General features: G+C 51.9%; 1 protein-coding gene across 2 annotated transcripts in view; it reads right to left on the bottom strand.

Annotated features, from left to right (window-relative positions):
* Positions 1-25,432, bottom strand: part of TYK2 (tyrosine kinase 2) — a 1,212,497-nt gene that overhangs the window by 270,413 nt on the left and 916,652 nt on the right. The window lies entirely within an intron of this gene.

The raw sequence follows: 25,432 nt of genomic DNA, 5'->3' as shown, positions 1-25,432 counted from the left end.
TCCTTCTCTGGCAGCCATCGTCAGATTTGGTAACAAGTAAAGAGGCAGTATGACCAAGAAGATCCGCAGAGGGGTAGGTGGTAGGGTTTGCATGTGAATCCATGCCAGAACCATGCTGGAGAACAACAATTACAGGTAAGTAACTTGTTCCTTCTCCAGCATGGGGTCTGGCATGGATTCACATGCTCATGAATAAAGAATACATAGCAGTATGTACATACACAACCACGGGAGGTGGCAAGGCTCAATAGAAGCAATTACTCTTACCTCTCGATCAAGCTCACCTTCAAGGGAACAGATTGCGTAGCACTGCTTGGCCGGCTCTGGACTCCTCTCTGGAATCCCTGTCGACGCAGTAGAATCTTGTGAAGGTGTGTAGACCTCCACGTAGCAGCCCTGCAGATATCCAGCAGGGGCACACCAGACAGGAACTCCGTTGTCGCAGCGATCGCTCTGGTGGAATGGGCTCTCGAGCGGCCGGGCGGCGGTCGGTTTGCCAACCGGTAACAGTGCGTGATACAGCCAAAGAGCCACCTGGAAATGGAAGACTTGGACAAAGCTTTCCCATGGTTCAGAGGACCAAAGTTCACTAAAACTTGAGACGTCTTCCGGAAACTCTTTGTGCGTGCCACATAGACCGTCAAAGCACGCGCCACATCCAGCGAGTGCAAAGTCCTTTCAGCCGGCGACAAAGCCATCGGAAAAAACACAGGTAACACTAAAGGCTTGTTGAGGTGGAATTCCGACGGAACCTTTGGCATGAAGGAGGGATGCGTCCTGCTGCACCACCCTCGTCATGTGGGAAGTCAAATAAGGCTTCTTGCAGGACATGGCCTGGATCTCACCTAAACTCCTGGCAGAGGTGATGGCCACAAGAAAAGCCATTTTCTATGAAAGGAACTTTCCCCCATGAGCCTTGTGAGTACCACATAGAGTTCCCACGCCGGGGCGGGTGCCTTCACTGGCGGGAATTATCTGAATAGTTCTTTGAGGAACTCCTTGACTAGACAGTGTGGCCAAAGAGAAGTCCATCCCGGAGACCTGTTGTAGCGGGAGATAGCCACCCGATGTACCTTGGAGGGGTGTGCCTGCCCCGCCTTGGCCAAAGAAAAGTACTGAAGAACCTTAGGGTCTGTGACCCTCCCAGGGTTGATCTTCTGCATCCGGCACCAAGCTGTGAAGCCCTTCCACTTGTGCCCGTAGCACTTAGTCAACGCCGCTCTGGCCCTGGCAAGTACCTCCCTGCAGTCCGCCGGTAGCTCATACCCACCGAACTCTAAGGCTGCAGGAGCGAATTCTTCAAGGTTCAGCGAGCCGGGGTCATGGTGCAGGATTGCACCTCCTTCCCTGGTGAGTAGATCTGCAACCACTGGTAGCTTGACTGGTAGCTTGACTGGAGGAGACGCTGACAGGCTGAGAAGGTCTGAGTACCAAATCTGCCTTGGCCACGTGTGCCCCCCATGCGCCCGGCTGGCGAATCTTTGACATTTGCAGTTCGTCGCCGTCGCAATCAGGCTGATCTGGGGGTCTGCCCCGTCTGAAGAAGAGGCTGTCCTCTTGGTCTTGCTGGAGCTCCCACTTGTGGCAAGAGTACAGCTCCCTGCTGAGGGAGGCGGCGATGGTGAAAAGGAATGAGGACCACCCCCTGGGCGACGCCCAGTGCCACAAGTTCTGCGCCTCCCTGGAGAGCGCTGGGGATCTGGTGCCCCCGTGCTTTCTGATGTAGAACATTGTGGTGGTATTGTCTGTGAAGATCCTCACCACCTTGCCCTTGAGGGACGGAAGGAATGACTTGAGAGCCCAGAACAATGCCCGCAGCTCCAGGACATTGATGTGGAGGTCCCTCTCCTCCGGTAGCCACAGGCCTGTGGTGTGGAGACATCCGGTGTGGGCTCTCAAGCTCTACAGGGACAAGTCCGTGGTGACTGTCTCTTGGTATGGGGGACACTGGAAATCTGTGCCACTGGTATGTTGGAGCGCACGTCCCACCACCTTATCGCTCGACTGAACTCCTGTTCGAGCACAATCCTGTCTGCAAAGCTTCTGGATACCTGGACCCACCGAGCATCCAGGAATTCCTGAAGGGGCTGCATCTGCAACCTGCAGAGTCTTATCAGGTAGATACACAATGACATCATGCCGAGAAGCGACTTGATGGTCCGTACCGTGGCGATCTTCAGTGCCAACAGCCGTTGCACCTTGCCCAGAATGGCTGCTATTCTCCCGTCCTAGGGGGTTGCCAGGCAGGAGACCGTGTTGAGCCTGGCCCCAAAGGAACAGCGCGTCCTGCAATTGAATCAAGCAGGACTTTGGATAGTTCGCTGTGAACCGCAGACCCGTCAGCATCCCGACGGTCCTGTCCGTGTGTATGACAGCGATCTCCCTTGACTTGGCAGGGATGAACCAGTCGTCGAGTTATGGGTACACGTGTATCCCTTGCAGACTTCGATGGGCTGCCACTGGTGCCAGGCACTTCGTAAACACCCTGGGTGCCGACTTCAGTCCGAAGGGGAGGGCCCTGAATTGGTACTACTGACCTTGCATGACGAAGCGCAGGAACATGGAAGTAAGTGTCCTCTAGATCCAGCGATGTCAGGAAATCCCCTTCCTCCAGTTGACTGAACACGTATTGCAACGTGACCATCCTGAATTTTTGGGACTTGAGGTACTTGTTTAGCCACTGCAGGTCGAGAATGGGCCTCCAGCCCCTGGTCTTCTTTTTTCATAGGAAGTATCTGGAGTAGACCCCGGAGCCCCGAAGTCGCCTTGGAACCAGCTCTATCCCTGGTTTTCTTTGCATGACCCGTACTTCCCGCAGGAGCTGAGGGATGTGCTGCTCCTGCCGTGCCACTGGTGGTATCCACGGACCCTTCTGCTGGAGCTCTAGAGTGTATGCATGGGCGAGCGGAAATATTTTCCCATTCGCTGACGAAGCCCACCAGCCGGCCTCCCACCGGGGTGCATGGGTGTGGGCCAGACGTCCTGGCTGGTTCAATCCTGCTTCTGGGTCTGCGTGCCGTCTTGGGAGCGACGGCGGCCACCTCCGAACACCTAGGAACTACCCCTATAGGCCTCCTCGCTCGTGGAAGGGGAGGGTTGGCGGTAGGAGGATGATCCTCCACCAAAATCCTTCGACGTTGTGGATTTGCCTCCTGAGGCACGAAAGGAAGACAGATGCTGCTGAAGCTTGCCTAGGGCCTGGGCCGTCTCTGTGTCGGTCTTGATAGCCTGCAACGACTAGTCGACAGTTTTCCCAAAGAGATTGTCTCAGTTGAAAAGGCATGTCCAGGACCCTCGTCTGAACTTCCTGCCGAAAATTGGTGGCTTTCAATCAGCCACGACAGCGGCAGCAGACAAGGTGTCCACGATATCCAGAGCCACAGTGATGGCATGGTCCGATGCCACCTAGCCCTCCTGGAGAATTTCCAGCGCCTCGACCTGCTTGTTGTAGGGGAGAAATTCCAGCACTGGGGCCATCTTGTATCATAGCTCCCTGTCATACCTGGCGTGGGTTGCGAGAGTATTCGATGCCTTGACCGCCGCTGCAGCAGAGTAATCACCTTTCTACCAATGGCAACCAACTTCTTCCCTTCACTGTCTGTGGGAACGGCGGCCAAAGATGATGGATTTGAGGAGTTCTTCCTCGCAGCTGCCCAGTCCACCGAGTCCGGGGAGGCCTGCGATCGCAGGCACTTGGGTGCAGACTCCAGCACCCAGCATTTCTTCTCCAGACTGTCTCTTTTCGCTGGGGTGAGATTTTCATGAGCGGCAGGCCCTCATCCGAGATGTTGTTCATGAGAGGCACTGCCAGAATGGCTGACACTGGTAAAGGAAACCCTCAGTCTTGGTTTCTTTCGATGTTAGCTGGAAGAGCTCAGACACGCGGGCGACTATGGCGTGGAATGATCCCACTACGTCCGGTGGAGAAGCTCTCGGCGGCGGGGAGACGCTGCCGTCGTCATCCGTGTTCGTCGCCACTCGCCGCTGTGTCCCTAGAGGGGGAGCACATGTGAGGCGGTTGATGAGGAGGCATGGGAGGCCGTTTCCTCTTTGCAGGGAGGCCCGGTGCCAGGAATTCTCCTCTGATCTCTGACACAAGCGCATGGTGAGTTGATAGTATGTCCAGCGACACGTCTCTGGGAGGTCGAGGAGGAGCAGGCTTGCTGGGTCCAACGCCTACGGCGTCACCACCTTCGATGATTTAACCGTCCTTGTCCTCCTTGACGTTTCTGCCGTCATCGTTGTTGTTGTTGTGAACGGACACCATGTCTGCTACGTCCGATGAAGAAATATCTGTGCCTTGGAGCAAAGTAGAGGCCTCCACTGCCCCCCCTCCCTTCTTTGTGTCCTGAGGGGTCGGAGCCGGGCCCAGGGCTGGCATCTTCTCCACCAGCTTTGCAGAAGTCTTCCGCCTGGGAGCAAGGAACACTCTGTGCTTAGCCGGTGTCTTCTGGACCGGCTAAGCCCCTTTCGCCTTCGAGAGGGCGGCCGCCACGAGCTCGATTGTCGAGTCAGACTTTTCCTGGACGCCCGGGGCCTTCAGGGGCGGGTAGGTCACCTTACTCGGCGCCTTGGCGTTCTCCGGCTTCTCCTGCAGCTTCCCAGGGTTAGCTGACTTTCTCTTGGAGGAGGAGCTGGAGCGATGGAGACAGATGGTGATGATCCTGGCTGTGGCATGCCCATGCTTGGCGCATGGGGTAGAGGCGTTGGCATTGAGCCACGCCATCAATCTGCTGTGCTGATCCTTCATGGTGCGTTTGGTAAATCCCAGGCAAATTTTGCTATCAGCCTTCTTGTGATCCGGATGGAGACACTGGGAGTGTTTGTCCTCTACAAACACATTCCTCAATCCGCAGCTGGAGCAGAGCTTGAAGAGAGAACCTCCATCCTTCTCCTCCAACATGGTCCGGCGTGCAGGGTAGGCACGACGGCCTAATGGAATCTTCGATGAAAACTCAACGATTCTTGCCCTTGAGGTGTGACGAAAGACACTGACCAACGGATCCCAGCTTGCCGGTCAAAGGAACGAAAGAGCACACAGGTTCAATTAGACAAAAATAGAACTCTTTATCGAAAAAGCGTTTAAAAATCGTGGATAAGCTCACGGAGCAAAGCACAAGGACTCCCAACACTTGAACGTGCAGTAAAAATCTGAAGATGGCTGCCAGAGGAGGGTCTTAGGAAGAGGACAGTTATTGGCTGGGGGCAGTATGACCGAGAACTCGGTGATTGGTTTAGAGGAGAAAGACAGTTTGTAAGTGAAAGTGAAACCGTTTTTTCTTTTACCAAGGATTCCCAGCCTAACGACGGGGAATATTCATGAGCATGTGAATCCATGCCAGACCGCATTCTGGAGAAAGCAATATACATATATGTAGTTCACAGTTGTGTAACCCCACTATGGGTTAAACCGTACTTTAGCATCACAAACACTTACTGAACAATACAATACAATGCCTAGGCTAAAGTAGAGAGAGTTATTAAAATAAAATAAGAACATATGCCTTATACTTATAAGGCACTTTAATACCATTGAGATAACTTCAAGAGTCCATCCTTAGATACCACACAATTTCTGGAAGTATTTTAAGGAGCCCACAAAATGTTCCTGAGAGTAATAGGTGAGTAGCCTAGGCAGGGCCACACAGCTAGGGAGTGCAGGACTAAGAAAATAGTCGAGTGTAGAGAAAAACATAGTTGTAGAAAGGTGGCTTAAAGGACTTGAGTCAGGTTGTAGAGTTCTGGGAAGCAGATCATAGGCTTCAAGAGGATGACCGAAGTAGTACTTACCACTTTGGGCCAGCCCTGCATAGCACTAAAATAATCAGGACATTGCACTTCAATCCAAATCCAATTGGGAGAGGGCTTTTCAAAAGATATAAGGGATCTCAGGGCATCAAACCCCAAGAAATTATGTTACTCACGGTAGTGATTAACGTACTCTTAGTCCATAGTCTCCTTTCCGCCATACTGTATGGGCGTCCCTTCCAAGGCACAGGAGACGGATCCTTTTTCACCAGAAAAAACCTTCACCTTTAAATTTAGAGGCGCGCAGGGGTGCGGCCCAAGGAGCATGCGCTGCCCTGACTCCACCCTCCGGCGCCACACCTCAGTCCCCATTGACGCGTTGACAATAGATTTAACATTGCCTAATGACACCAGTATTATTAGGGGGGAGGTTGGTGGGACGTATAGAGGAAAGGGGACTATGGACTAAGAGTACGTTAGTCACTACGGTGAGTAACTTATAATTACTCTTACGTCCCTTCCCCATTCCTCCATACTGTATACAACTGAATGTACCCCAGGGTCAAAGAGGAGGCCCTCTTTAAGCAAACAGGTTCCTGGGAACCGCCTGTCCGAAGGCCGCATCAGCTCTAGAGCTGGCATCCAAACAGTAATGCTGACAGAAAGCTGAGGGAGAGGACCAAGTGGCGGCCCTGCTTATGACCTGCCAAGGGACATGGCGCTGGAATGTGATGGCCGTTGCCTTGGCCCTGACTGCCTGTGCATGCATGTTGGCCGGAAGTAGCTTGTGCTGACTCTCGTACGCTTCCTTGATGGCCGAGACCATTCAGCGGGATATGGAAGCCTTAGAGGCCTGATAGAATGGCCTCGAACCTCCAAAAGTGACAAACAGGGCGTCCAGCTTAGGGAAACCCTTGTTCCTGTCCAAGTAGAATTTTAGGGCACGCCTGACATCCAGGCAGTGCAGCACTCTCTGTGCTTCGTCCTTGGGATCGGGAAAGAACGTAGGAAGGACTATTTCCTTGTTCAAGTGAAACACAGATGGAACCTTGGGCAGAAATGCCGGGTGCATCCGCATGACTACCTTGTCCTTGTGAAAGGTGGTATATGGTTCAGAGGCGACCAGCACCTGAATCTCGCTGACTCTGCGAGCCGAGCGAAGACTGACTAATAAGGCCGTCTTGATGGTGACCAGCTTGATGTCCACGGACGCCATTGGCTCGAATGGTTTGTGCACCAGGACCCCCAAGACTATGTTAAGGTCCCACACCGGGTGCAGTCTCTTGACGGGTGGGTAGAGACTATGTTTGCAAACGATAGGGTTAGAGGAGGAAAAATGGCCTTCCTCCGAGTTCTTGTAAGCCCCAATGGCTGCAAGGTATGTGCGCAGGTGTCCACCTGTACGCCCGAATCAGAGAGGTGCACCGAAAAGGAGAGCACGTTGTCCAAATTGCAGGCCAGGGGGTCAATTCCCTTGCAGTCTGCCCAGTGGCAGAATCTGCTCCATTTGCTTTTGTACTGGGCCCTGGTGGCTTTGCTCCTGGCACCTTGTATGAACTCCAGATTGGTTATCTGCTCAGGTACCACGCTCTGAGGGCTAGTTTCCCTGGCGCAGGGTGGATGATTCTGCCCCCCTGCTGCGCCAGAAGATGTCTGGGCCCGTCGGGAGGTGAATCGGGGGAACTTCTGAGAGACTGAGCAGCTCCGAAAACCATGGCTTGGCCGGCCACCATGGAGCTATTAGAATGAGGCGGAGTTGGCAAGACTCCCTGATTTTGCAAATGACCCTGTGGGTGAGTGGAAAGGCGTGGGTCTTCATGCCGGTCCACTGGAGGTGAAATGCGTCGCCCAGAGAGCCGTGGCCCTGACCTTGCCAGAATGCGAACTGGGGACACTTCTTGTTGTGCCAGGTGGCAAAGAGATCCACGTGGGGGTTAGCCCACCTGTTGAAGATTTCCTGAATAACGAGTTTATTTAGATGCCACTCGTAATTGCCCGCTCGCAGCCTGCTGAGCCTGTCCGCTTCCAGGTTGGATTCCCCCAGGAGATGGACTCCGGAGAGGTAAATGTCGTTTTCTAGGGCCCATTCCCAAATGCTGATCGCCAGTTTGAACAGAGAAGGGGATCTGGTGCCTCCCTGCTTGTTGACGTAGTACATGCTGGTCGAGTTGTCAGTCTGGATGAGGGCAACCTTGCCCTTGAGAAGTGGTAGGAATGCTCTGAGCGCTAGCCAGATGGCGTTCAGCTCCAACCGATTGATGTGGTATTCCTGTTCCTGTCGAGCCCAGGTGCCGAGGACAGAGGGATCGTCCAGGGTGGCTCCCCAGCCCTTGAGCGAGGAGTCTATGGTGAGGGTGGCCTGCGGAGAGGGTAGACGAAAGGGCTTGCCCGTTCGATGGTTACAGTCCATGGACCACCATGTTAGGTCCGGGTGGAGAGATGGAGGAACGTTGATGATCTCAGATTGCGAGCCACGCTCCTGATTCCATGATGCCGAGAAGTGCAGCTGAATCCTTCTCATACTTAGTAATGTGTGCGGTACGGCTAACAGGACCGCAGGCAGTAGACCCAGGAGATGTTGGTACCACCATGCCGAGGTCACCTCTCTGCTGAGGAAATGGGCGGTGGCCCTCTTGATGGCCGAGCTTTTGTCCTCCGACGGGTAGACCCTCTCGGAGCACGTGTCCCAAATGAGTCCCAGGAATGTCAGTCTGCGTAGGCTGCAGCTGTGACTTCTTGAGGTTGAGCGAGAAGCCCAGATCGTGCAGTGTGTTCATAAGGGCATGGGAAGAGTGGCGAACCGCTTCCGGAGATGTAGCCCTGACGAGCCAGTCATTGAGGTATGGGTAGATGGGGAGGCCTTGCGCTCTGAGGAGGGCCACCACAGCGTTCATGAGTCTGGTAAAGACCCTGGGAGCAGAGTTGCGGACAAATGGAAAGACTTTGTATTGAAAATGGTAGCCCATGATCCTGAACCGTAGGAAAGAACGATGGGGCTGCCAAATCAGGACGTGTAGGTACGTGTCCTTCAGTTCCAGCAAGCACATCCAGTCTCCCTTGTCCAATGTCTCCACTATAAAAGCTGGCGTAACCATCTTGAATTTTTGCAGGCGTAGGGAGAGGTTGAGGGTGGAAAGGTCTAGCACAACTATCAGGCACGCCTGGCTCTTCTTCTGAATGGCAAAAATCTTGGCGTAAAAGCCAAAGTCTCGCTGGGAGGCTGGGACTTCCTTCACTGCCTGGCTCTGAACGAGCGGCCGGATCTCCGCCAAAATAGTTTCTGTCTCAACCTGTGGGAGCAGAGGAGAGGCTGGGATAGGAGGGCGGTACCCCGTGGATACTACGGAGAGGATCCAGGAGTACGCGAAATTCTGGCGCCAGAATTATGCATGGAAAGCAAGCCTGCCCTCCACCAGAGACACATGGACTCGAAGGGGCGTGTCATGCCTTCTTTCTCCTCGGTGCGGAGGGGGACTTGAAAATGCCCTTACCCCCCACTTTTGTTGTTTACACCAGTTCTGAGAAAGCGAGCGGTCCGGCTGCCTGAATCTGCGTTGCTGGAAGCCGTGGAACCCTCTATATGTACGACCCTTTTCCGTGCGCTGCTGAGATTGGGTGTACGATTTGGGTGTGGTCTTTTTAAGGATGGATAAAGACTTTGCCGTTTGTGAGCTGTTTTTCTTTTTGTCCAGCTCCTCGTCCGAAGAGGAGTGGAAGAGGTCCCACCCGCCCTCGAACGGTAGATCTAGAATGCGCTCCTGGACATCCGGGTTGAATGTCGCTGCCTGAAGCCAGGCTGTTCTTCTCATGTCCGTGGCAATACAGATGGCACGGCCGGAGGTATCGATATGAGCCACAGTGGATTCCATGAGGTCATGCGCCACCAGCTTGGCTTCAGCTAGTCCCGCCTTAAAGAGTGATTGGCTCTGGGTGGGGAGTTCCGGGAGGAAGTCTGCAATTTCCCACCATAATCTCTGGTTGGCTGCAGCCCGCATGGCATCAGCTTTGGCCTGACGTAGATGTAAAGAGGTGTTGGAATAGAGTTTCTTTCCATATGCCTCCAAGATCTTCCCCTCCTTGCCTAGTAGCATCGCAGAGGAAGAGGCAGAGGATGACCGAGACTTGGAGTATAGTGATGCCACAGCGAGGATGGTTCGAAAGCAAGAGCGTATCCCCCTCCACCTGCCGGTACTTGGCGTCCAGGCGTCGATTGACCGGCTGGGCCGAGTGGGGTTTAAGCCAGCCCTTCTTGGCCAGGGAGACTATATTGGTCTGCATAGGAATCCCCGATTTGGCAGAAGGGCGTTGTGTGAGGACTTCAGCCAGAACCCCCTCTGCCGGGTGCTCGACCTCGGGTTGGGGGAGGCCCAAGTACACCACCAAACTAGCAAGACGTTCATGGAAGGCTGGGGCTGAGGATAGCGTGTCCATATCCTCCTCCTTCTGCGCATCTGGAGGATCTTGTGGAGGAGGAGTAGTTGACGTCGGAGGCTGGGGTACAGAGACCGCACCCAGAGGCTGAGGAGGCGGCAGAGGTTGCAGAGCTGGCTCTGGAGCCAGAGGAGGCAGCTGCACCAAGGCTTGGGGGCCCAATGGAGGAGTCTGTGGTGCCGCTAGCATGGTGGGAATGACTTCCCTGATGGCGTCTTTGATGATAACCCCCATCTGTGGTGACTTCATGAGGCCGAGGAACTTCTCGAAGAGCACCTCCTCACTGGCCAAAGAGGTGGCAGGGGGTGCCGATGGGGTAGCGTGGAGCCGCTGGAGCAGCTGCGTACCCTGTCCATATGGACGCCAAGGAAAGCTGCCCTGCGCCACTGAGGGGTAGACTGTAAGCCACCTACCTGGTTGAGGCCAGTCCCACCTTGACACTCGTTCTTCGCCAAATTCCTGGAATGTCGGACGGGTGCCTCTTTCTGTCGTGGCAGCCTTTTTCTCGACCCGCCTGCCACGTGCCTGCGACGTGGTGCTCAGCCCGCTGGGCCCAGCCTCGTCAAAGGCTCTTGCGTGTGGATCACGAGGCCTACCCGGTTCCTCGGGCCTATGACTGGTAGGTGTGACACCATCAACCCGGGGGTCGGTAGAGCTACTTTTAGGCGCACCCTCTGACATATTGCCGGTATTAGGGCGAAGCCCCTCGGCCATGGTGCCGGTAAAAGGGCGGCACCCCTCGGGTGTAGACCCGGTAAGGAACAAGTTACTTACCTGTAACTGTTGTTCTCCAGCATGGGTCTGGCATGGATTCACATGCTCATGAATATTCCCCTTCGTCAGGCTGGGAATCCTCGGTAAAGAAAAAATCAGTATCAGTTTCGTTTCTGATCTGTCTTTCTTAGTAGTAACCACTCACTGATCTCTGGGTAATACTGCCCCCAGCCAATGACTGCCCTCTCCCCAAACCCCTCCCCTGGCACCCATCCTCAGATTTGGTAGCAAGTAAAGTGGCAGTATGACCAAGTGAAGAGCCGCAGAGGGGAAGGAGGGAGGGTTCATATGTGAATCCATGCCAGACCCATGCTGGAGAACAACAGTTACAGGTAAGTAACTTGTTCCTTCTCCAGCATGGGGTCTGGCATGGATTCACATGCTCATGAATATAATAATACATAGCAGTATACACATGCACAACCACGGGAGGTGGCAACAGGCTCAACATTAAGCAATACAACAACTCAACAGTAAGCATCTCTTACCTCCTCACCAAGCTCACCTTAAGCGAACAGGTTGCGCAGCACTGCTTGACCGACCCTGGACTCCTCCCAGGAGTCCCGATTGATGCAGTAGAATCTTGTGAAGGTGTACGTCGACCTCCAGGTAGCAGCCCTGCAGATGTCCAGCAGGGGCACACCAGACAGGGACGCCCTGGTAGCAGCGATCGCTCTGGTCGAATGGGTCTCAGATGGCCGGGCAGCGGTCGGTTTGCCAACTGGTGACAGTGCATGATGCAGCCGGAGAGCCATGTGGAAATGGAAGCCTTTGAGAGAGCCTTATATTAATTCACAGGTCCAAAGTTCACAAACAGCTGTGATGTCTTCCGAAAACTCTTTGTGCGGTCCACGTAGAACTTCAGCGCTCTAGCTACGTCCAGCGAGCGCAGAGTCCTCTCGGCCTGCGACGAAGGCGACGGGAAGAAAACTGGCAACACCAAGGGCTCGACGTGGAAGTCCGACGGCACCTTGGGCATAAAGGAGGGGTGCGTCCTAAGCACCACCCTCGTGTCGTGAAAAGTCAAGTATGGAGGCTTGCACGATAGGGCCTGGATCTCTCCCACTCGTCGTGCGGAGGTGATGGCCACGAGAAATGCTGTCTTCCACGACAGGAACTTCAACGGCGCCTAATGCATTGGCTCGAATGGGACCCGCATGAGCCTGGTCAGAACCACGTTGAGCTCCCACTCCGGGGCAGGTGCCCTCACCGGCGGGAACGATCGGAATAGTCCCTTCATAAATTCCTTCACCAGGCGATGAGACCACTAGGACACCCGTCCTGTAGTTCTGGTGTATCGGGAGACGGCAGCCAGATGTACCTTGATGGAGGCGTGAGCCAGTCCAGCTTTGGCCAGCGACAGTAGGTATGGCAATACTTGAGGGGCCGTAATCCGCAGAGGGTTAATCTTCTGTGCACGGTACCAGACAGAGAACCTCTTCCACTTATTTCCATAGCACTTTAGAGTTGAGGACGCCCTGGCTTTTGCAAGAACCTCTCTGCAGTCATCTGGGATATCGTATCCTCCAAACTCTAGTGCTGCAGGAGCCAAGCCTGCAAGTTCAGCAACTCCAGGTCGTGATGAAGAATGGCGCCTCCTTCTCTGGAGAGAAGATCCGCATCCGTCGCCAGCTTGATAGGTGGGGACGTTGACAAGTCCAGAAGGTCCGGGAACCAGATCTGTCTCGGCCACGCCGGTGCGACGAGGATCATCCTTCACCTGGACCTCTTGAGCTGGTTGATGAGACGGAGCAGCAACGGCAACTGAGGGAACGCATACAGGAACAGGCCGTCCCAAGGGAACAAGAAAGCATCGCCCATGCTCCTCAGCTGTGTGAACCTGCTGGCGAACCTCTGGCACTTGGAGTTCGTCGCCGTCGCAAACAGGTCGATCTGGGGTTTGCCCCATCGTTGAAAGAGCCGATCCACCTAGTCCTGGCGTAGTTCCCACTCGTGACACGAGCGCAGCTCCCTGCTGAGTGAGTCGGCGATGGTGTTTTTTATTCCTGCCAAGTGGAAGGGAACCAGAAACATCCCCTGGGCGACGGCCCAGTGCCACAGATCCTGGGCCTCCTTGGATAGGGCTGGGGATCTGGTGCCTCCCTGCTTCCGGATGTAGAAAATCGTGGTGGTGTTTTCGGTGAAGATCCTCACCAGTTTGTCCTTGAGGGACAGAAGGAACGATTTGAGCGCCCAGAACACGGCTCGCAGCTCTAGGATGTTGATGTGGAGAGACCTCTCCTCCGGGAGCCAGAGGCCTCTTGCGTGGAGATCTCCGGTGCGGGCCCCCCATCCCTCCAGGGAGGTGTCCGTCGTCACTGTCTCCTGATACGTCGGGGTCTGAAAGTCCGTGCCTGCCGTGAGGTGCGCACGGTTACCCCACCATAGAATCGCCCGACGGAACTCCTCGCGAGCGGGATCCTGACTTCGAAGCTGCCGCCGCTTGAATCCAGCCGGCGTCGAGGAACTCTTGTAGCGGACGCATCCGAATTCTGCAAAGGGGCACAAGGTAGATGCATTCGGACATCATCCCGAGGAGGGACTTGATGGACCTCACCCTTGCCACAACCGTGGCTAACAGGCGCTGCACCTTGCCCAAAATGGCCTTCGTCCTTTCTTCCGACAGAGATGCCAATCGCTCCACTGTATCAAGCTTCGCTCCCAGAAACAGTGCCTCCTGCGACGGAACCAGGTGGGATTTGGGGTAGTTGGTGGCGAATCCCAGTTCCGTGAGTAGGCGAACGGTCCCCGCCGTGTGTTCGACTGTGAGTTCTCTTGACCTTGCACGGATTAGCCAGTCGTCCAGGTAGGGGTAGACGTGGATCCCCTGCAGGCGCAGCCGTGCCGCCACTTGTGCGAGGCACTTGGTGAACACCCTCGGTGCCGTCTTTAATCCGAACGGCAGGGCTCAGAATTGGTAGTGATGCCCCTGGACTACGAATCTGAGGAACTTTATGTGTCCTTTTAGAATGGGGATGTGGAAGTAAGCATCCTCCAGGTCCAACGACGATAGGAAGTTGCCCTCCTCCAGCTGTCCCACCACGTGCTGGAGGGTGACCATCCTGAATTTCTGTGCCTTGATGTACTTATTTAAACGACGCAGGTCCAGGATGGGGCGCCAACCGCCTGCCTTCTTTCTGACGAGGAAGTACCTTGAGTATACTCCGGAGCCCCGGAGCCTCTTGGGGACGAGCTCGATGGCACCTTTCTTGAGCATCGGCCCTTACCTCCAACAGCAGTTGAAGGACGTGATTCTCCTTCCTGGCCATGGGAGGAATGCAAGGACACTTCTTTTGAAATTCTAGCGAGTGTCCGCGGGCCAGGGTTTCCAGCACCCAACGGTCGGTGGAGATGGACTCCCACACGCTGACGAGGGGTTCAGTCCTGCTTGGAAGAGGCCTTGCCGCCTTGGCCTCGACGACGAGACCCTCCTTGCTTGCCGCGACCTCTGTAGGCCTCCTGGGACGAGGAGCGGGCTGCCTGATGGTACGTAGAAGAGCCACCGCTGGATCCCTTGGAGGCTCCCTGTCTGCCTCCGGAGCTCCGAAAGGGCCGCCGTTGCTGAAGGACCCCTAGGGCTCGGGCTGTCTCTGTGTCGGTCTTCATGGCCTGGAGGGACTCATCCACCATCTTCCCAAACAGGTTGTTACCGTCGAACGGCATATCCAACACTCTGGTCTGGACGTCCTGGCGAAAGTCTGTAGCCTTGAGCCATCCTCGTCGTCGAAGGCAAACCCCGTTGCCCAGCTGGCGAAATCCGGTATTGGCAATGTCCGTTGCCACCGTAATGGCGTGATCCGATGCCACCTCACCTTCCTGCAGAATCTGTAGGGCCTCCGCCCTCTTGTCATCCGGTAGGAAGTCTAGCAGGGGAGCAATCTTGAACCAGAGCTCCCTGTCGTAACGGGCCACAATCGCCAAGGCATTGGCCGCCGTATATGAAGGAATGTCCGTTGTATCATCGCCACCGTCCGTCCCCGTCGCTGTATCCGTCGCCGTATCATCCCGAGGGTCCGGCGAGGGGGATGAGGGGTCCACAGGCCTTCTGGGCATGAAGGGCGGTGCGGGGTAGACTCTCCTCTGCTTGTTCGGAGGGCTTGCCAACGGTCCAGGTTCTGGATCCTCCGTCGGGGTCCGTGGTAACCTCGTCCTTATCTCAGTACATAAGGATTGGATCGCCAACAAAATGGCCGCCGAGCTATCCTGGGGCTCCGGCAATGGCTGCGACGGGCGGGATGGCTGCTCCACTGGGCCCTCGTCGTCGCTATCTTCGATCACATCAGCAGGATCCTTCCCATGGGATCGAACCTTCTCGAACCTCTCGTTGAGGCCTTCGAACCTCTAGTTGAGGCCTTTCACGGTTTCCACCAGATCCTCCTCGGAGGCTGAATCCGAGTCCGTAATGGCCACCCCCCCCCCTCTTTTTCCACCGGGGTCTTCACGGGGGTCTTAACGATGGGCTGGAAAGAGGATTCCCCCCCGGTGGCAGGGAAACTCTGGGCCCCGAGGCCGCCTCCACTGGCGTAGTCTCTGCCGGCTTCGCCAGGGCTGCTGCGACAACCTCGATGGAGGCCTTTGCCGGGTGGATCAACGCCCTCACCACCTTATGTGCATCCTGGGCCTTCGCTTTGGGGGGAGGGTCATCGTCTCGCTCCCCCTCGGCTCTCTTCAAGATCGACCGGGGCCTCTCTAGAAGCTTACCCGGGTTCTTGGATTTCCTCTTCCCCGAACCAGAGGGCTGGCTCGCGGTTGATTGTGCCGGGGAAGTCGCGCCCTGCTTGGCAGCCGAAGAGCCCAACCTTTCGGCGCTCCCGGTGCCCGAAGACTCGCTGTGCTTGGCCTTCTGTTGAGCCCCCGTCGCCAGGGCGCCCTCACAGGACTTTTTCTTCGCCTTCTCACCTGCTGTGCCCTTCTCCAGCCAGGCGGCGAGGCGGGAACGACGATCTTGCTTGGTCCGTTCCGACAGGTTCTTGCAGAACGCACAGTCCTTTTCCACGTGCGTCTTGTCCTCATGAAGGCAGTAGAGACATCTTGAATGCTCGTCCTCCTTGAAGACATTTTGCAATCCGCATCCCGGGCAGCTCCTGAACAGCTTGGATCCGGGAGTCGAGCTTCCCTTGTCCTGGACTATGTCCGTTGAGGTAGGCCTCAGATCTTCTGGAACCTCCAAGAAGCGTAACTCGACGAAAACTTCACCCTTGAGGGGCGTAGAAGAATTCCGAAACGGGTCCCCGTTATCGTAAGTAGAAACGGTGGAGCTTGAGGCTCGATTAAACCGAAAAAAAATGAGAAAATCTCATGAAAAAGCACGAAAACACAGTAAAAGCTCGAGAGCTAAGCACGAGGACTCCCAAAACTTGAATGTGCGGTAAAAATCTGAGGATGGCTGCCAGGGGAGGGGCTTAGGGAGAGGGCAGTCATTGGCTGGGGGAAGTATGACCCAGAGATCAGTGATTGGTTACTAAGAAAGACAGATCAGAAACAAAACTGATACTGATTTTTTCTTTACCGAGGATTTCCAGCCTGACGACGGGGAATATTCATGAGCATGTGAATCCATGCCAGACCCCATGCTGGAGAAAAGAACCTTCTGGTTCCTCAATGTTAGGGAGAATTCTATGTTTAGGCTGAATTTCCTAACCTAGTGAGTCCCCCAGCAGCTTTGCTGGATTTTAGGGGTTTATTTTTTTCTCCTGCCAAGAGTGAGACTTGGACATGATTTGAGTGTGTTCCTTTGACTCTAGATGTGTTTAATGGGCTATGGGGTCTTTTACTCCATAGGGCTTCATGTGTTTTTGTGATGTGTGTTACACAGCACCCTCAGTGCAGTAACACAGGGGTGTCATAGTGAGACTCCATACCCTGGGACTGACTACTGTCTCCCAGGGCATGTAAAGTCACCATTGACTTTACTAGTCTTGAATTCTGAACAGAACCAGTACAAACCATCATATTGTGGACGTACTGGCTGGGGCAATTCGATTGCCCCGGGGTCTGTTAGTCGAGGGGGCACGTCTCCGGCCCCCTGATTGAGTTTTGGCTGGTGGCAGTGGATACTACTTTTTATATTCAACCGCAAATATTTCTCTATGGGATTTTCCCTTTGTTCGAGGCTACTATCTTTATTTATTTAATTACGATAGCCTCGAACATACCGCCGGTTTATTTATTTATTATTAATTTTCCGGTTAGTATTTTTTGCCAAAACTCGGTTCTAAAATGGCGTTTGTGTTCTCTTCTGTGACTCCAACCCAAGTCGAGCCCTTTGTTCCACCTTTTTGGCGGGCTTCTCCACAGAAGCCCTCCAAAGTGGTGCCACTCTGTCTGGGGTACTTAGGAGGGGTGGAGGGGGATTTAGGCACCCTGGACTGAGTTGCCTAGGCAACTCAAGTCGCACTCCGTCCTGATTGGCCCAAGTGGTGAGCCGGCCGGCTCACCACTTAGCATGTTTGAGTGACAGCTAGGCTGAGTGAATGGGGGGTTTTCTGCATAAAAGCAGGGCTTTGGGGATTGGAACTTTAGAAGTCGCCACAGGACCTAAGAATCCGACGAGGGAGAAGCTGAACCGACCTGCTACGACGACACCACCGGTGGAGCCCTGCTGAACCGTCTCACCACTTTTCCCAACGACAGAGGAGATCTCCCGCCGGAGAGTCTTCTTCCTTCGACTGGTGGGATAACCAGTTTCACCGTCTTTTCGCCTTCCCGACGCATCTCGTGGCCGCCTTGCCTGTGCCAAGCACCCCGGCAACCGGAATACCACGTTTTACCACGACCGCGAAATAAAGGGTAATACCTTTAACCGGAAAACTCTGCGGCTGGTTTCTTCCCTGGCAGTGCAACGACCTTCATCTTTCCTCCAAGTCGAGATCTTCTCTTCCTCTGGACGACGCCGAGACTTGCACACGCTGCCAGGAACAACTGCCACCGCTGGAGGATCCTTCCCACTTAAGGTACCGTGTTCCGCCTGGCTTCCCTTGCCACCGACTGTACGGGGTAGATTTAGCCCCCGGCTTTCGAACCTGGGTTAGCCTGGGACACCCTGGCTAAACTTTTCTGAGCCTCTCTAAACTCTTTTCGAACTCTCTGCAAGACTTTCAAAGCCTAGTGTAACGGTGTGATCTTGGGCGCATTTGTGCTCTGCTCTCTCTAAGAGTGGGCCCAGCCTATGGACTTTGGCTCACCAGTGACTTTTGCTCTTCTGCCTTGCTAAATGTGTTCCTAAATCTTAGAGTGGTGTATCTTCACATATTCTGTCTTTTTCCCTCCCTTCTTCATGAACTTATTGGAATGCCATCTACAGTTAAGCGCTCACCGCTGTCTGGAAATAAGTGGTGTTAACTAAGACTTGTCTGATAAGGAATAAGGGTTGTATATATTATAATAGTAACTGTGTTTAGAGTGTTTTACAGTAAGAGTGCTGGAGTGTTTCAAACAGTGTGTTTTTAAATAAATAATTATATACTTTGATACCAAAGCTCTGGTCAGTGTTTGCTTGTGCTATTGTGTCTATTGTGTATACTTTGCATACTGCCTAACTCTTCTTGAGGGAAGTCTGACTGCTCAGCCACAGCTACCAGGTAAATCTGGGTGGTACAGACTGCTACCAAGTGGGTTTACTGCTAACACCTGTAGTCCTAAATCTTTTGCAGTGTTCCCAAAGGGAACTGCACAGGTTTCTGCGTAACACTCAACACTGCGCCTGGGAGGATCCGAGGATCCCTCGTCCCTAAGGCCGGTAGCTGAAGCAGCATCGGTGCATGTGCTGGTAGAAGGGCCTGCACAGTCCCTCCTGCGTGGGAGAGTCCCTGGGAAGGAGTCTCCCTTGCGGGGTGCGATGGAGAATATCGGCCCTACCTTGGGCCTGGTTCGATGCTTCACGAAGTTCTTGAGATCCTCTGGAGGCGACCTCTGGAAGAGCTCCCCCCACCTGGCGAGTCTGTTCTTCAGCGCCATATCGGACAACGAGTCACACGCCGAACACGATTGCCAACCGTGGTCTGGGCCAAAGGAACGTAGACAGAGGGCGTGGGGGTTTAAAATTGGGAAGAGCCATTTGCAGGATGGACACCTGCTGAACCCTGTAGAAGTCGACATGCGCCGGGGAGGAGCGCGACGCCTGAGGACCGAGTATCTGAATGATAGATAAGACCAAAAAAAAGACAAAGAAGTAGTATCTGCGCGTGGAATTACATGGCGGAAGCCAAACCCAGGAACGCTGGTGAATTCGGGCCCATTCTTGTCGATGCGGAAAAGGGGACTGGGGTGTGGCGCCAGAGGGCAGAGTCAGGGCAGCGCATGCTCCCTGGGCCGCACCCTTGCGCGCCTCTAAATTTAAAGGGGAAGAATGTTTTTTCTGGTGGAAAAGGTTCTGTCTCCCGCCCCTTGAAAGGGACGCCCTTACAATATGGAGTAAAGGGTACGGGACGTAATGAGTATGAGCTATTCTGATGTACAAATCTATGTTAACCATGATTGTATTGTATCCTAGCGATGGAGGTAATTCTACGATAAAATCAGTGGCAATGACCTGCCAAGGTTTGACTGGAAGTAGAGGTTGTTGTAGCAATCCAAATGGTTTTCTCAAGAAAGGTTTGTTCTGGGAACAGATTGTGCATATTTTAACATAACATAGCTTTTCACTGATTACAACATGGAAGGCCACCAAAAAAGTCGTTGAAGGAGTTCTAGAGTGCGGCGAATTTCCCCATGACCTGTGGAGAGAGAGTCATGACAGAAGTGCATAGTCTTTTTCTTGGATATCCTTTGTGGGTAGATACAATGGAGTTCCTCTAAAAAGGCATTTGTTAATCTTCTGAAGTTTCCAGGGATTGGCATGTGGTAGAAGTTGCCATGCAGATGAATTTTTGGTGCTGCACTCAAAGGATTCCATAAAATGGTCAACGTAACTGATGAACACGCTTTCTTGGAACATCTGTGACGGTGTGTCATTTTGGGTGAAACATACATTTGGAGACCTGGAAAGGGCATCTGCAATTAGATTTTGTTGACCTTGTATGTAGGTTAGATGAAACTGATATTGAGCAAAAAAAGTAAGCCCATCTAGTTTGCCTGCTGTTCCGACACTCCAGTGATTGCAACATCTGTAGATTGCTGTGATCAGTTTGAATCAATACAGAAAAAGAAGCACCCAAAAGTAAATGTCTCCATTAAAGGAAGGCATGACATATTGCTAGAAGTTTGTTTGTTTGTTTGTTTATTTATTTCTATGGCGCACCATACCCAGGGGCAGCAGGGCGCAGGCAGAAAGAATATGAGAGGCTTATAATGTTACAGAAATATACAGTTGAGATAAAGTTACATACATTTGCAATTAAGGATTACAGGAAAAAGAATATACAAATCATCACACATAGAAATATCAATATCTATACAAAGGAGTGAAATATACAGATATGTACAGGGGCTGTTTATGGCGAGAGCAAAGGCCTCAAACAGAAAGTTCTTTTTCGAGAACTGAATAGTTTACTGACAGGTAGTCAGAGTTCTGGAAGCGTATGCCAATGGATGTTTCAGACCATCAGTATATTGTTGCTTCAATATGGCTCCGATGGCGGCTTCAGAGGTGTCTGTTTCTACTATAAACTGCCGCTCGGTATCGGGTTGGATAAGAATTGGGGTTTCCATAAAAGATGCTTTAATGTTAGGAAGGCAGAATCTTGTTTGGCAGACCAGAGAAAAGGTGTCTTTTTTTGAGGAGATGTGTAATTGGGAGTACAATGTTGGAAAATTCTGGTATAAACTTCCTATAGAAATTCACCAGCCCTAAAAAGGACTGAACTTGTTTCACAGTAGAAGGTTGAAGCCATTCCAGAATCGCGGATACTTTACGAGGATCCATTCGAAATGCCGTTTCTGCTTATTACAATGCCCAGATAGTGAATAATGGGAGTACTGAACTGACAGTTCTCCGGATTGGCCAACAAATGATGGTTGCAAAGCCAGGTTAGCACTTGTTTAACATGCTCAGAATGTTCTTATTCAGTTCGGGAATAAATCTAGGGCCTCATTATAAGTTTTCCGGTTCGGTAACAACGGTACCGGTGAGGTTAACGGTACCGTTGTTACCAGACCGGCAAACTACGAGTTTTACTCGCGGGTGCCTTCCCGCCCGCCAGCTCTGAGCTGGCGGGTGTACCGGCACCTGCAAGCAGAGCATGTCGGATGCGCCGGCACCATTCAAGAATGGTGCCGGCGCATCCGACCTCCCCATTCCCATTGAGCCCCATGGGGCTCAATGGGAATGGGGAGCATTTTGTTCCGGCGTCCACGAATGGTCAATTACCGGGTCCGGCGGGGCCGTAATGACCCAGTAATTGCCCATTCGCGGGTGCTGGAAAAATTAGCAAATTTGGCGACAGCCTGCCGGTTTTACCGGCAAGGCTACTGCCAAACTTGTAACGAGGCACAATATGTCTTCTATGTCTTCTGCCCAAACGGTGCTCTAAAGGCTGTCTTCCACTCATCTCCTGCTCAAATCCTCAGCAAATGATGAGCTCCCATTAAGTCAAATTTAGAGACGGTACCGGCTCCTTTAATTATAACAGAAATCAAGGGTAATGGATACTTGTCTGTTATAGTGACTTGATTTAAACCCTGGTAATCCAAGTCAAAGTTCGGAAGTTTCTTTTTTAGGCAAGAAAAATAGAGACACACCGGCAGGTGATTTTAATGGTCGAATCAGGTTGTTCCTTAGATTCATATCCAGATATTCTTTGAGAGCCTTCTTCTCTCATATAGACAGGATAAACATCCTCCCAAAGGGAATTATGACATTTGGTGTTGTCTCAATAGCACAATCCTCTGGGTGTTGAGGTGGTAGTTCCTTAATTTGGGTAGAAGAAAAGATAGCCGAAAACTCATGGTATTCTAGCGAGATCTGTTGGGACGTGCAATACGTTTTTTTGATGGACTGACGGTACAGCGACTACCAACACGTCGAATTGATCCTGCAAACAACGGGTCATACAGAATTCAGAGCCCAGAAATAGAGAACCTGCAGTCCAGTTTATATAGGTGTTATGTCTGTGTAGACAAGTCAACCCAAGTGCAATCGGGTAGTGGGCAGCCTTAATCAAGTCAAAGTACAAATCTTTTGAAAGCTGATGAATCTTCACCAGAGAACTTGAGTTTCTTCGATAATGGGCCCCGAAAATATGGGCTTTCCGTCAATACCTTTTACGGACTGAACAAAGGCTTTACGTAGACATGGTATCTGATTCCTCTATGTCCACTCTTTGTCCATGAACAGACCCAAGTCCCCACAATCTATCAAGGCTAGAACTTGGAGAGAGCCTCGACTTGGCAGAAGGACCTGTAAGACCACTAGCAAAGTCTTCAAGTGGTGTGTTTGGGATGTTTCGGAGACCATGCCATCCTCTTGTATCCTTGCTCCGTTCAGGCCCGGGAGCTGGCGTTTCCCGACCTGCGAGGCGGAAGCAATCTGAAAATTCTGAATGATATGGGTAGAGGATGGGCAATATAACTACAGACCCTTTTCGATTCTGCAACTTCTTTCTCAGTCAGAGGGCCACGAACGGAACCCAACTGCATGGGTTCGGATTCACCCATTGGAGGAGCTCTGGCGAGAGTTGAAGATAGAGAAACAGGAAGTTGAGATGGCGTCCTGGAGAATGACCTGAATTTCCTTATTTCTGTTCTCCTTTCCTGCATAGGGTAATTAATCTGTAGGGATAGATCGAGCAAGTCCTGAAATGAACAAGGGAGAGGTACTCTCGCTAACTTGTCTTTTATCTCTTCATCTAGGCCCCTACGGAATAGGGTGAAGCAAGCTTCCTGGGACTAATCTGCCTCTTTTGCCTGCTGTTTGAATTTAGATACGTAGGTAAGCATGTCCATTGCTCCCTGCTGAAGATCTAGTAATTTTTCTTGAGCCGAGGACACCAAATCTGGGCGTTCAAACAGTCTTGTAAGCATTTATGAAGGAAGCCTAGTCATCCAGCATGGGATCTGCCAAAGAGACCAAGGGAGCATACCAAGTTAAGCTGTTTCCGGTAAGATGAGAAATCACAAAACCTATTTTTGCCCTTTCTGTGGCATAGGAATGGGGTTTAAAGGCAAACTGGATCATACATGTATCCAAAAAGGTACGCCATTTCACTGACGACCCATCGTATTTCTGAATTGTGTAAGGCACATTTTCTTCGGTCAAAACGTCTCTGGTAAGGACAAACTCTTTTAAAGCTGCATTTTCGGCTTCTAAATTCTGTACCTCGACACTTAACTCCTGTATTCCTCTCATTAATTCCTGCATGGGCTCCATTTCGGTTTGTAATATTTGGCGTCTCAAACTGCCAGAATCACTGATAGGATCATCAACAGTTTTGCTCACCTGCGGCGCCCAGTGGGAGTCGGTGCGGGGGAGCTCTGTGATGATTTGCGAGTCCTGGAGTCTCATAGCTAAGGGCGAGTCTCTCCGGAAGGGAAAAAACTCTTAAAAAGTGGAGAAAAAAACTGAATGCTGTTTCTTTGAAGGATGTAGAATTCAGGGTAAGAGAAATGGTTTGCGAAGTCTCAGCTGAATCAAGAGCCAGGAGCAGGAGGAGCCAATGAGGAACCAGAGGCAAGGAAGGGGAAAAGAGCAAGAGAGACGGAGGTAGCAAGCAAAAGGTAAGGATATCAAGGAAGGCAGTGCTGTACTAGGAAGCGTGATTCCTAGCTTTGAGACGCAACGCTGGTTATGCGATTAGTTCGTAGTGCGAAACAAACCCGGAAGCACAGAAGTGCAAAGATGGCAGCTTAGAAACACTAGAGCGCCAACTGGCGCGTGTGTTAGCCATCTGGGGAAGGCTCATATGCCGTATACCAATGGAAGCAACCGGCCAAGATGAAAACAGTGACCATGGGCGGTGGATCCTGACAAATACCCTCACCTGGGCTTCATTGGTAATAAACTGAGTAGCTACTTAACTAAAATGTGTAATGTTGAACTGATTTAATATCCTCCCAACTAAAGAATATATTAAATCCTGGCATTTCTTCTACAACACAAGACCTCCTCTATCAAACAGTAATTGAAACACGTCATCATATTCTTACTGCCTATCCAGATATGAACGAATGTTACCAGAGGGGATATGGAGGGTATGTCAGCTGATTATGAAAATATTAATGCGACAACCAATTCTGATCAATACTGCTTGGGGCCCAATCTGTAGTGATTATTGCTGCTGCTTCTGCAATATGGAACCTAGCTTTAAAGAAAATTGAGTTGTTGGTATAACATTAATTTTATAACTGCAACAAGGCGATTATGCTAAATGAAGTATTGCAAATTAAATGTATTTTTATTTGTTTTAAGATGTTTTCGAACCTTCTTTCTTATTTTTACCACTGTACATTTATTTTTATTATTCTATTTTTGTTATAATGAAATGTGCTTAAAGTTTTGTAATTAAATTAAATGCACAGTAAAAAATATATATATATATGGTTCTGTGAAAGGCATTTTTACAGCTAAAAAGGTAGCACACAATGGGCCTCAAAACAAGTTTGGCGGTAGCCGTGCCGGTAAAACCAGCATGCCTGCCACCAAACTCGTGGAATTACCGGCATCGGGCAATTACCGGGGTATTCCGACACCGCTACTCATTACTCCCCATTCCCATTGAGCCCGAAAGGGAATGGACCTCATCAGTAGGGTGGATCTGTGCCTCTCTAAGAATAGTGAGCAAGGGGTCCACGTCTGGATTCCCCTAGGTAGTGAGCTAAAGACTCTGGGTAAGTCCCTCGTAACCAGGACTAATGTCTGGCAGAGGGACTCCCCCTTGTCAATTTGCCTAATTAAGTAACTTTGGGTCTCACCCTAAGTTACTAAGGGAATCCAGACGTGGACCCCTTGCTCACTATTCTTAGAGAGGCACAGCTCCTCCCTACTGATGAGGTCCAACCAGACTGAAACACGTGTCTGGGGTTGCTGTTGGTACTCTTTTTCAGAGGAGAATTGCATAGCATTTCGGTGCTGGACTGCCCCAGGGCAGGACAAAGACAGATATGTTTGGGATATTTCTTCTCTGTGAAAGATAGTGAGGTAAATACTCTGGGTAAGTCCCTCGTAACCAGGACTAATGTCTGGCAGAGGGACTCCCAGGACCCCCCCTTGTCAATTTGCAAACTTATAATGAGGCCCAATGATGCATAAACATAAAACAACTGCCCCAGACTCTTTAGAGAATGCCTGAAAAATTGACAAAAATGTTACATAGGACAAAGAAAAGGCACTACATCCCTCCAGGTAAAATGTCTTGTGGTACAATCACAAAAACGAGATGACATTGCCTGCACTGGTAGATGCATGGCCTACCCAGTGCACCAAATAACTGCACAGAAAAAGGGGGCGTCAGGGGCTTCTGGCAGCACAACCCATAAAGTGAAGGATGCTTAAATAGGAAAATGCAGATGCCAAGAGGACTCTCCTCATTGGTAACCGAAAAACGTG

This window comes from Ambystoma mexicanum, chromosome 3q, assembly GCF_040938575.1.
Source record: "Ambystoma mexicanum isolate Mex_15411 chromosome 3q, UKY_AmexF1_1, whole genome shotgun sequence".
In the NCBI taxonomy this organism is placed as follows: domain Eukaryota; kingdom Metazoa; phylum Chordata; class Amphibia; order Caudata; family Ambystomatidae; genus Ambystoma; species Ambystoma mexicanum.
This window is presented reverse-complemented; position numbering and strand designations above follow the sequence as displayed.